General features: G+C 44.0%; 1 protein-coding gene and 1 non-coding gene across 11 annotated transcripts in view; one reads left to right on the top strand and one right to left on the bottom strand.

The window, feature by feature from the left end:
* Nucleotides 1-12,272, top strand: part of Atxn1 (ataxin 1) — a 390,275-nt gene that overhangs the window by 207,559 nt on the left and 170,444 nt on the right. The gene's annotated exons all lie outside the window — the stretch shown is intronic.
* Nucleotides 8,118-8,190, bottom strand: Trnav-cac (transfer RNA valine (anticodon CAC)). Its single transcript has one exon. It is a non-coding gene; the product is annotated as a tRNA-Val (tRNA).

The raw sequence follows: 12,272 nt of genomic DNA, 5'->3' as shown, positions 1-12,272 counted from the left end.
AAGGACAGACTTCAGATCAGCTTCTAGAGAGGTGAACAAACACAGGGAGTTCCCCTAATGCTGGTGCTCCTGGAGAAGCCCTGTCCCCTCTGGAAGACCTTACCCTGTGCCACCTTTTCATCTGCGTCACCTTTATAAAGGTCTGCAAACCATTCTAGTGAATTAATAATGAAACTCCAGGTGACCTTACTGCACCTGTGCTCCTAAAGAATCTCCCCTTCTGAGAGAGAAGGAGACCCTTGGGACCACAGCTCCCAATTTTATCTTGGCCTTTATGGGCCCTGACAAGAGTTAGTCCCTTCTTTCTTGACGCATTTCCCCAGTGAGTCCGGCAATTCGCTCCTTTCATTTCCACTGCTCAGTCTGGGTACCAGTGTTTTCCCCCAGGTTATCTGCCACCAGTTATTTACTCATCTGCCCTGGAAGTAGTTTAAAGAAGACTCTAAAAGTAAGTTAAAGAAAACTTTAAAAGTAACTTAAAGTAAACTGCACCTCGCTGTGCATTCCACTCTCATTGCTAACTACCACCTGACGAGGCTCTCTCTAGGTTGACTGTGTTGGAACTGAGTTACATTAGAGGGTGCCCAGCAGTGTTGGGGCAGAATCGATTGCTGGCTTGGTGTATGGGGAAATGCTTCTGCCCACTCACTCAGAGAAACTTCCTGAGCATGTAGGAGGAACTGAGGTAGGTTCCCCCCCCCCCATCTTCAGACTAGGAAGTGGAGTTTGTTCCTGGTGGTAGAGGGAACAATGAACTGCTTTGCCCGTCACTGTCTGAAGAGGATGGGGTGGTGCTGTCAGGAGGGTCCTGGATGGAGGTTGGCAGTCCCTGGAGATTCTTAGCACATTAGCTTTACAACTGTGTCCTGACCCGTGAGGTAGAAGAGACAAGACAGGGCCCCTGCCCAGGAGGCTGCTGCAGGTATCAGGAGATCCATAAGGTATTGAAACTACCTGAAGGGGCAGGTGTGGAAGATACCTCTGAGCAGGAGTTGACCAACACGGGTGACTGTTAACATATAGGAAACATAGGGAGAGAAGGAGTGGGATGTAACTGGATTCCAGAGCCTGTGTGGCCGTTGAGAGGTGCTGTGTGGTATTTTGTGAAATAATAACAGCATCATTCTGACCTCAGATTTCTCTGGAAGATTCTGGGGACACCCTTGGGGGGCAGAAATCCCCTCTCTGGAGCAGCTGTGCCTTACCCCAACCTCTTCCTCTGTCTTTCCCTCAAGCTCTCTGCCTCCCAACGTTTAAGATCAAATCTTCAAATAGCAGCAAAACTGTCAGGCTGAAACTTCCTCTCCGTCCTGGCCCTCTAGTGGAGATAAAATGGTTTAAATGTGGGCGTGAAAGTGGAGCCAGAGTGTGGTTGCTGGGTTCAGCTGCTGATAAGAGGGCTCACTGCCATCCCCGGGGGCGCCCCCATCAGAAGCAATGCCCCATGGCTCTGGAAATGAGTGGCCTTCTCTTGCTGGTTGGTAAAATTCTTGGCAGTTGACCCCTTTTTCATTTTTTCTTAGTTCTCTGAGGCCACTTCACACCTTACAGGGTCTTTTTGGTTTGACAAAAGGGAAGCAGTTTTGACTTGAGAGAAAGAAAAGATGCCATCTGATGGGACAGAAGAAGAGCACACTGCTTTCCTAGTTTGCTTTCTGGGGCGGGCTGGTCGTGTGACCTCATAGATGCCTGTCTGTAGTGGCAGAAGAGAGTCTAAGGAGAGAAGTTAAAGTTGGATGCAGCTCACAGGCAAGGCGGCTCCTTAACTTGAAGGGATCGGAATGAGTTCTGGGTTCTCTGGAATAAAAGAGTCATCAGCCCCCAATCTCTGTACCCTGCATGTAGGTAGAGCTGGGAGATGCTACGAGGGAGAGCTGAACTCCTACATGCCACTTCTCTTTGCTGTCTGTGTGGATCTGTGAAGCAGGAACCCCTGGGCACGAGGGCAGAGGTTCAGGAAGTGGGACAGGAGAGTCCCATCTCGCACCCTCCAGTGCCCTGGCTGCCCTTCTTGGCTGGACCCTCATTCCTACCCTCAGTGATATTCTGAGCTTCTGCTCTCCATGAAGTCTCTGTTCCTTCTTCAAAACCAGCAAGGCATGCACCCTTCTTGGAGTGGAAGATGTATGGCTTTCTTGGTTATATCAGTCTCTGTCACATGCCCTAAAACCAGTACCATTCATTAGATTGATTTGTGCATGTGATTTCCTTTTAAACAGCAAGATGATGGGAGGCCCCTCTCTTTTCTGGAGGAGGTGTATTTTTAAACAGGTAGGCTATTTTTAGGTCGTTAGGTATTGTATTGCACAGGGGGTGTGGAAGTCGACTTTTAATGTTCTGTACCCCCTTTTCTATATCCAAGTGTAGTTTCTCCCGGTGCTAGAGACGTTAAACATTTCGAATCTCCAGTTACATCAATATCGTTTGATGTACTTTGTGTAGCAACTAAAGCAGGAACAGGCTTCAGAGTAAGCTAACCAAAGAATCTTGAGGCTTTTGATCATTTTCCATTAGCATGAACAGTCGTCTCTGTCCTGTCAGATTTTGTTTGAAAGGATGTTTGCCGTTTAACGATGATAAACATGTTTCCCGGTATTTAATATGTCTTCTCAACTCAGGAGCTGAAAAATTCACTGGTGAGATTAGTTGTGTTGGCATAGAAGGGGCTTCTGCGTGCCCCAGACACCCCCGAGCCGTTGAGATGTGGTTGCATTAAAAGAACACACACGTGCAGATATTTTGCTTACAAAGCTGTCTGTTTCAATGGTGAGTCCCAGGGGCCTCTCAACCACATATTGCTGCGTAGTATTTGGTCAGAAGAAACCCCAAAGTGCAAGAAGAACATGTGATCACAGCTACGCACAGATTCCTAGAAAGCACCACTTGCTTCTGGTTAGGTGGTGGGGGTGACAGAGAGAGGGTCTTAGCCATGCTCCTGGTCTTCCTTCGCCTGCATATTCTGCTGTACTGTTGCTGTTGCTGGCTTTGGCTCTCACCCTGACTCGCAGGAGGGAAGGAATGACTGTTTATTGCTGTTGGTGTTTGAAAAATCTGTGGGTAGAGCTCTTTGAGAAAGCAGATCACAGGGCCAGCTATCTACTTTGCTTAGCCCTTTCTATTTCTTTTTGCTTTTTTGACATATTGGAAGGGAGAGGGAAAAAAAAAAGGCTTCCATTCTAAAATTGTCTGGATCTTCAAAGAGAGTGCCTTTTAAATGTTTAGAACTTGGAACTGCCAGGCGTTTTCATTTAGTGTTTGAAAAACTAGCCCGCTGACATCGTCCTTGGACTCCAGGTTCCTAATTGGGAGGAACAGTAAAGAAGGCAAGGAGTTTGTCTGTGATTTGAAATGTACCATCTTTCTCCCGGGCGATGTGCCTGTTTTCACATTTACCTGTTCCCTGGTTCTGCGATCATGATCGATTCCATAGCTCCGTAACGTGAGAGAAGATTGCATCTTCTTCCAGAATTCTTTACGGACACTCAAACCAATGGTGCTTTCTGAGGAAGGAGCGCTGGGCACAAAAATCCATGTGTAAGACCTTTCCCATCAGCCCTGGTGGCAGAACTTCTGAGGAACTGGTTTCCAGTCCTACTGATCTCCTCCTCTCAGGGAGGCTAAGGGGAGGGAGGCCCTGTGTGTTCTGCTGCCAGTTGGCACCTGGCGGCCTCAGGGCGTCCTGCCTGTAATTAAACCCAGGAGTGTGTCCAAAGATTCGGGAGCTGGGTAAGAAGAATGCAGGGGGGGAGCGAGGTCAGAGTCTCACCATTATCAGCTTAGGTAAAGAAAGAAACCAAGCTACCTGGCAAGTCACCTGGTTGCCAAGGCAACCGCTAAGGGGGTGAGGTGGCCAGGGATTGACCATCAATCACTTGCCGCTGATTCTGCTCGGAATCCAGAGGCCATTATCCTCGGTTCTCCCCATCCTGACTTCTGTTTATCCTGCTTCCTGAGGGAAATATGCTTTTTGTAGTGCACACCTTCTCAGTTTGAATTTCCGTGAACTTTAGCATGCATTCTAGAGAAGGTCTCAGAAGTTTCATACTTCTGTGGCTGGAGGATGGTGGAAAGCTGTAGACATGCGAACAGTGGACATGGAACACTGAAGGAGATGTCCTGTGTCCATCCTCCATACGCTGCAGCTCAGGTCTGTTCCCCAGAATGTCCACTGTGTTAGCATACAAAAGAGTTCAGGTAGAATTCCAAACAACTCTCTGCCCATGTATGAAGAGGGTGGGGGACTGAGGCAGTTGCTACGTGTCTCTTGTTTCAATTGTCAAGTCAGGATCATGTTATTCACAAGTTTAGCGCCCTCTAGTGGCCATCACGGTGCTCTTGAGAAGCACTTCCCATGACTTCCACTTCTGGTCCCTAACTTGGTTAAACACCTGCTTTACCATAAAGTGTGTCCATCTCAAGTCCACATTTACTTACCCCACAGGAAAGAATACAAACCTTTATTACAAAGAAAGAAGTGCTCTGGCCACATCAGATGAGAATCAATCCTTTTGTATAAATTTACTAAATATGAGAGAAAACTTTTGTTTTTGTATTTCTTGGTGCTTAGGATGGAACCCAGGGCCTCACACATGCTAGACAAGTGTTCTATCACTGAGCTGCAGCCCAGCCCCAACAAAAGACTTAAGTGTAAAATTTGCACAGCCAACTGATTCATAAGGTCAGAGAATGGTACCATTGGCAATAGTTAGCAGGTCATCTGCTGATTCCCACCCATAAATAAACTTTAGAAAGAGATTAAAACCTTCTCTAATACATGGTTGGCCAAGGTAACATTTGTCTTCCTTATCCAGAAGGTTGATGAAGTTAACATTCTTCTGTTTAAACAGCTTTATTATAGTTTTACATGGTGAAAGCATTGATACTCTTGTTTTCCAATCACTCAGCTAATCACATGTTCAATAAGAGGCTACCAGGAGCTTGGTCAAGTACATAGGATCCCATGGAGATCTTGTTAAAATGCAGGTTTTGACTCTGCAGGAGTGCAGTAGGGCCTGACATGTTGCTGGTCCAAGGACCACACTTTGGGTAACTAGGTACTTGGTGATGCCAAGGATAGAAACCACATTCTGTGTCCTCAAGAGTTGGATGATCTAGAAAGGGGCCTGAAATGATATATAAATAATTATGGCATAAGTCAGAAGATGATAAAATGTACAATCAGTAAAAACATATTTTAGGGGTTAAAGATAGAGGTGGTCACATCTGATTGCAAAAATGGAAACTATTTCCACAGACAAGGTGATTTTGGAATTGAGCTTTAGTTTGCATCTCTTTGGGATGGGGAGGTGCACTGAGGGCCAATGAGATAAACGGCACAGATGCTGGAAAGCAAGAACTATGTTCAGGGAAAAAGGCGCTGCACCTTTGCCTGTGGTGGAGAAAATTGGGAGATAGCATTGGGAAGATGAGTAGGAGCGCTCTGTGGCCTCAGATGGTCTAGGATGGAAACCCTGGAGTTAATTCAGGAAGCACTGAGGCATGAGTAACAAGAGTTTTTGAAGAGAAAATAGGTTGATTGAAACTGCAGTTTAAGAAGATTAATCTGGCAGGTGTTTATACGAGAGACTAGAGTGGGGAGTATCGTCATATTCCAAATGGAGAAGTAATAGGACAGATGACATGATTAATATTAGCAATGGGGAAATTAGTGAATGAAATGATATGGAGAGAGAACGATGGGAAGGCATCCAGGGGGACATCAGGGTTTCAGTCCTGGAAGGCTGGTGGCATGCTAGCACAATTACCACACGTAGGGAAGTTAGAATGAGCTGTGGAACCTTTTTGAGAAGAAGAGGAATGACATTTGCATATTCATCCAGGTCACTTTTCTGCTTTTGATTGGATGGACAGTAGCATTACCAGCCACCTTATCCTGCTTCACCATTTTCATGACACATTTTACTACCCAACATGATGATTTTTAAGTTATTTGTCCCAAGCATAGAAGTCATTGCCCAAGTGGAGCTTGGGAAGTCCAGTGGAGGAGACAGCAAACCCACACATCAACAGACAAATGTAATGAGAAACAAAGGGAGAGAGAGGAGAGGGTCAGCTTTAGAAGGGACCAGGAAAGCCCCTCTTGGCAGATGGCATGGAGTGTGAGGAGGGGCACAGCAGGTGGGGTGGACAGAACAGCCAGGCAGAGGAGCAGCCTGTTCAAAGGCCAATGAACCACCTGGTACATTCCAAGCCCTTGAACCTGTGTGGCCGGAGGGAGGAGACGAGCGGGATGTAAGTCAGAGGACCAGCAGAGAGTGCCCAGCTATGAATTTAACAAAGAGGCTCCGTGTTTTCCTAAGTTCCTTGGCAATCATGTAAAGCATCTAAACATGACACTGGGTGACTGGGGGGCACTGGAGGATGGCATGAAAAGCAAGGGAGCCAGTGGGGAGACATGTGCTTGACCAGTGGTTTGGACTTGAATGGTGGCATTTTACAGCAGAGAGAAGCAGATGGTTTCAGATACAGTCTTATTCTACGGTTAGACTTTTGACGTGGATGAAGAAGAGAGAAGTGATAACCAGGGTAATTCCCGTGTTCCTGGCTTGAGCTGTCAAGTCTATTGCTCCATATACAGAGGTGGGGAGGACAGTGCTGTCACAGGATGTCGGGATTGTTCAGTTTCAAAGATGCACACCAGAATTTTTTTGAATAGAGGTAAAAATATGCACCAAAAAAAAAAAAAAGTCATCTTAACCGCTTTTAGGTGTGGAGTTTAGTATTAAGTTCATTCATATTGTTGTGCATCCAGTCCCGACTGTTTGCATCTTGCAAAACTGAAACTCCTCACCCATTAAACAATAACTGACCATTCTTCCCTCCCCCCTGTCCCTGGCAACCACCGTTCTACATTCTGTATCAATAAATTTGACTAATTCTGGGCACCTCACACGAGAGGAATGTCCTCCAATTTCACCAGTGTTGTATTAATTTTTAATTTTCTGAGGGGCTACCATCTTGTTTATCCATGGTGACTGCACCCTTTTACATTTCCACTAGGAATGCAGAAGGGCTCCCTCCTCTCCACATCTCAACAACACTTGTTATTTTCTGTTTTTATCCTAGTAGCTGGCCTGGTGGGTACAAGATGGTGAGGACATTTTTTTTGGTGGGTATTTCAGGTAGGCAGTTGAGTCTTCCAGTCTACAGTTCAAGAAGAAGCCTGGGTCTGGGACACACAGGTTCAAATATGAGGCATCTCACGTCCTTTCAATGAGTTCTTTGGGGAGTTTCACTTTTTGAGTTTGTGTGTTTGTGTCAAACTGACTGTAAGCATTTACATGATTGCAGACTTAGATTAAGCATTTTGCTACTTAAAATAATCTCACATACATGTTTGAAACCATATATAAATCAATTTAGAAATATTTTTCTACTTTAATATATATTATATATTATATAATATATACAATTAGGTAAATTAGTTTTCTTCTTTTTAAAAAAAGTGCAACCAGATGACTTTTATAAACATGCAAAATTAGCATTGATCAAGATAGTCTTCAGATAATATACCTTCTGTAAGGAGTACTTTGTTGATCAAAATAAAATACTTAGGATACCAACAAATAATATGATAAACTCTATAAACACTCAGAAATTAAGGAGACACAGCCTTTTCTGAAGCTTGCATTGGGGGGAACAAAAAGTTCCTTCTGTTACCTTACCTTTTATTCAGGCATGCACTAGTCAATTATAAACTTGCCATAAGAGACTTAAGTATAAGGAAAAGCTATGCAGGGGTCTGGGGAATATAGCTGAGATGGTAGAATGCTGGCCTCACATGCACAAGGTTCAATCCCCAGCACCAAAAAAAAAAAAAAAAAAAAAAACTAAACTAAACTAAAAGCTATGAAGTTAAAGTTCTTAAGCACAAAAGCAGTGACCAAGCCCTTAGCTCATGCATCTTTAGTAAGAAAAATACTTGTCTGACATGTTTGAAATTCAGACTCTCCTAGGCATAAGGAACCTTTCAAGGTTCCTTCTGACCTTCTGATACTATATGAGTGATGCCTCTTCTCCATCTGTTTATCTGTTAATTAATTAATTAATTTTAATCCCTTTCTATAGTACAGAGAATTTCTTTTTTCTTTTCTTTTTGGTGGTACTGGGGATTGAACCCAGGGCCTTGTGCATGTGAGGCAAGCACTCTACCAACTGAGCTATATCCCCAGCCCAAATATATATATATTTAGTTATGTCTCTATTTTCCTTTATGTGGTGCTGAGGATCGAACCCAGTGCCTCATACATGCTAGGCGTACACTCTACCTCTGAGCCACAACCCCAGCCCAGAGAATTTCTTAAAACTATATCATAGAAGATATGTTTATCTGTTTGGGCAACAAAAGTAAGAAGAGCAACAAATATTATATCATTACTTCAAAAATTAGACAAATCCATGTCAAAAATACCTAACCCAATTTGATTCAGTAATTGAAATCCATTATATTCTAGGACTCAAAGCAGGATGATCTGTTTCTGCAGTGGTCTTTGTGTGTGAAGGACAGAGTTCTGAAAAAGTAGACTTGATAGCCTTGCAGGGTCCACATGGAGGAGTGTGTGTATTTGGTTTCTGGCTGGCCATTTGTCCATCCATCCATCGGCCATCCAGGCATGCATCCATCCATCCATCCATCTGTTCATCCACCTTTGGTCTATTTTCATCTGTATCAGTTTACAGTGTGGTGTTGAATGATGTTATCCACAATCATGGACATGCCCTTTACTTAGCATATAAGAAAATTAGGTAAAAGGAATACTGCTACAACCAAATCACCATCATCATCATAATAATAAGGTTCCTCTTACTCCAAAGTTATGAGCTTTTGAGTTCTAATTAGGCCCAATGGACCATAGTTCTTCAATGTCCCATTACTGAAATAGAGACTGATAATGTTCATTTCACATCTTGGACCTGGGAATTGCAAAGTGATTTACCAACATTAATTCATCAATGTTCCTAATTCTTCTGAACAAGATATTAATATTTTTTAACTCATGGTCTAAATGTTTTCTAGAGAATTTAATGTCTTAGCTACCATCAAATGTAAAGTAAAGAGAACTAAAGCCCAAATCATCTATTTTTGAACTATTGTTTGGTGGCCTGATCTACATAAGGATGTCTTATTTGGGGGAAATTTTTTGGGGGGTGGGGATACCAGGGATTGAACTCAGTGACACTCAATCACTGAGCCACATCCCCAGCCCTATTTTTTATTTGATTTAGAGACAGGGTCTCACTGACTTACTTAGTACCTCACTTTCGCTGAGGCTGACTTTGAACTTGCTATCCTCCTGTCTCAGATTCCTGAGCCACTGGGATCACAGGCCTGAGCAGCCATGCCTGGCTTATTTTGAGGAAATTTTTAAAGGGGACTGTCAGAAGGGTCATCAGCTTTGCTTATGCAAAAGTATTTAATGAAATCCTGCTAGGGCTAAATCATTAGAACCCCCAGATGACCACTTTCCTTTAAAATTTCTTTCTTCATTTGTTCCAGTGCTTAATGAAATGATGAACTTAAAATGATGTGCCTGCTGGGGGTGTCCCTCAAATGATCTGTCACAGCATGTGAACAACTAAAAACAAAGTTCCAGCAAGCAGGTCTGACTTCTGTGCCACCCTAGAAATAGTTCTCACTCTCCAGGGCTCCACTGATCTTCCAATCCTGTGCAACTCGGTGGAGAGAAATCCTGACGCCGAGTTATCGTAGGTCCCAGCCAGAACTATGATGCTCTCAGCCTGTGGGAGAGGCGCTGTCCTCCAGGTGAAGCGAAAAAAGAATCATTTCTGAACAAGGATTATTCCTTCTGGGGAAAACAGGGCCATGTGCTGCTCATGGTACCCTGGTTTGCCATTCCTTGAGTTTGTGGAGGCTTTTAGGAGAAAGTAGAGGTTTTTACAACTTATTGAGTCTGGCATGTGAAGCAGCATGATAGTTACTTACAGTTTTAAGAACTGGAAGCCTCGTAGCTCATTTTCTTCATCATCATATGATTGAGACCCTAATTTGGTTTCTTTCAACTTGGTTCCTGCAAGCATGTTTTTGGGATAGGACCTCCTAACGATGTCCATGGGTCAGGTCTAGTATTTCCGGAAATTTAGGTACTTGTAAATCATCAAAATTACAGTTTTGTTAGAGACAGAGTCTGCATTTTTAGCACGTCTGGCTTGTGTTGCTATCAAATCCCCCCTCTCCAAATTGCAAGGGGGAAATGTCTAACTTTTTGTCTCAGGAGGCTTCCAGTGCCCATCTAATTTCCCAAATAAAGCCTGTGTGCTTTCTTTCCCTTCTTAACTCTTTAAGGTTTGGCCTGTCAACCTGACCTAAAGATAGAATATGCAAAAACACCGCTGAGAGCAGGACTCCCCACCCATTCCATGGGGACACTTCAGGTTGTTTACTTATTTCTTGGTAAAAGTGAGCCTGGGCATATGGTGCTGCGGGTTGGATCTGAAATGTGACTAGAGGACTGATCTGTCAAGAAGGTCGATGTTTGGGCTACTGACACGTTGGCTCTTATGGGTAAGAACTGAGGTTTTTCTTCATGGGTGTCTGGGGATGTGGCTGGCCAGAGCTGGGAGCCAGAACTTTAGATTGACTTAGGCTGACTTTGGCCCCTTGCTCGGAGGCCCAGGTTCCTCGGAGGGTGTAATTAGCTGCTGTGAAGCATAAAGTGCTAGTAAAGGTCCCAGGTAGAAGGTGGACCAAGAGCTGAGGCTGCACAGTGGAAGCCCAGGAGCTGAGCGCAGGACGAGGTGGGCTCTTCCTACCCAGAGCTGGAAGCAGCCAAGCAAAGCCGAGTAGCAGGTGTTTGGACTCTTGCTCAGGGAGCATTCTTGGGCCTCAGAAGAAGATCAGAGTCTGTTAAATGTTGGTGCAGGAAGGAAGAGAGTAGTCCGACCTGGCTTTATTTTCATTTATCATGTCAAATTTTACACATGGGAATGTGAGACTGAGGACAGTGGAGACAGGTTTTGGGGAGCAGTTTACATCAGATCCAGGCCCGAGGTTCAGCCCATCTGCCACCTGCCTCTTTCTCTTCACCAGTCACTTGCCACTGTTTCAGGTCCTTTTCCTCCTTTGCTTTGTATTCTTCTAAGATTGAAAATGTGATCATTAGGTGAAAAGATTTTAAGTTAAAAACTCTTCCGTACGTATGTGATCTACGTCCCAGCTCTCTCTGATGTTTCTGGGCCTCTGATGATGTCACAATAGAGTTTATGTTTCATTTCCTAGGGAGAAAAAAGGACTGTCACCACTCATTTATGGACTCATCCTATATAAAACTCATTTCAGGGCCTGAAATGTTAAAATATCAAATGACATGGATATCACATATGGGCTCTATCAGAATTATAGATGGACCGTTGTACATACAGCCTCTGCCCTTTTTGCTTTCCAAGCAGTCCCAGGAGTGAGAGCTGACCCCTAATGGTCCCTGGGAATTGGAATCAATTGGGGTTTAGAAAGATAATCCGGGAAACTCATTATGAGCCACCAAAATGACTAGCCAGTAGCTAAGCTAGTAGGCAGGAGTTCCACTGACCACATGCCTCAACCACATTGACCATAGCACTCGCTGAAGAACATGCTCTTGGGTGAAAAGTATGGAATATGCAGCAGGTGTGTGGGTGGGGGGGAGTGAGGAACCTGGGAATCCACACCCCAGATCATTAAACTACCTCATTAAGAATGTATTTTTTTTAAAATATTGTATGTGCATATGTTCAGGAGTTTTTGTTTGGACAAATGAAGAGTTCTGGAGATGGCTGCGGTGATAGTGGCACAACAGTGTGAATGTGTTTTGTGCCACTGAACTGCACACTTAAAAGTGATTCCCATGAGTGAGCCCAGTGGTGCACACCTGTGGTCCCAGCAACTCGGAAGGCAGAGACTAGAAAATGACAGTTCAAGGCCAGTCTTGGCAACTTGGCGAGGCCCTGTCTCCAAATAATGAACAGGCTGGGATAAGACTCAGTGGAAAACACTCTTGGGTTCAATATCCAGTCTGGGAAAAAAAAAATTATCAAGGAGTAAGATGATAAATTTTGTTACGTGTGTTTTACCACAATTTTTTAAAATTAGGTAATATCAGCTTACATAAAGGATTTCCACTGGTTAAATGAAAATATGTAAATCATATCACCTGCCAATCCATCTATCTTCATTCATTCAGAAAACATTCATGAAGCCCCTGTTTTGTGCTACAGATAGTATTCTAAGTACCAAAACCTGGAATACAGCCATAAAA

Source organism: Marmota flaviventris, chromosome 6, assembly GCF_047511675.1.
Source record: "Marmota flaviventris isolate mMarFla1 chromosome 6, mMarFla1.hap1, whole genome shotgun sequence".
Classification (NCBI taxonomy): domain Eukaryota; kingdom Metazoa; phylum Chordata; class Mammalia; order Rodentia; family Sciuridae; genus Marmota; species Marmota flaviventris.
The sequence above is the reverse complement of the archived record's forward strand: the minus strand, read 5'-3'. Positions and strand labels throughout refer to the sequence as shown.